Here is a 258-nt window from a genome sequence, read left to right as displayed (position 1 = left end):
TCCACCGGCTCTCAACAGAAATGTAAATGAATGAAAATAAAGGTGCTGACTCCAGCAATTTAAAAACAGTACGATTGGCCCTCTTGAATGTACCACCGGGGTTACCGACTGTCCTACATGACTCGTCGGGCGTTATGTCTAACCGCCATAGTGACCCGACGACCGCGACCACTGCTTCCCCCCAAATGATAACCCAACACCTTAACCCCTGTTGGGAAGGGTCGTAGCACGGGATGGTGAGAGTCCTAATACCGCATG

The sequence above is a fragment of the Macadamia integrifolia genome, chromosome 7 (assembly GCF_013358625.1).
Source record: "Macadamia integrifolia cultivar HAES 741 chromosome 7, SCU_Mint_v3, whole genome shotgun sequence".
Classification (NCBI taxonomy): Eukaryota; Viridiplantae; Streptophyta; class Magnoliopsida; order Proteales; family Proteaceae; genus Macadamia; species Macadamia integrifolia.
Note: the sequence above shows the minus strand (reverse complement) of the source record.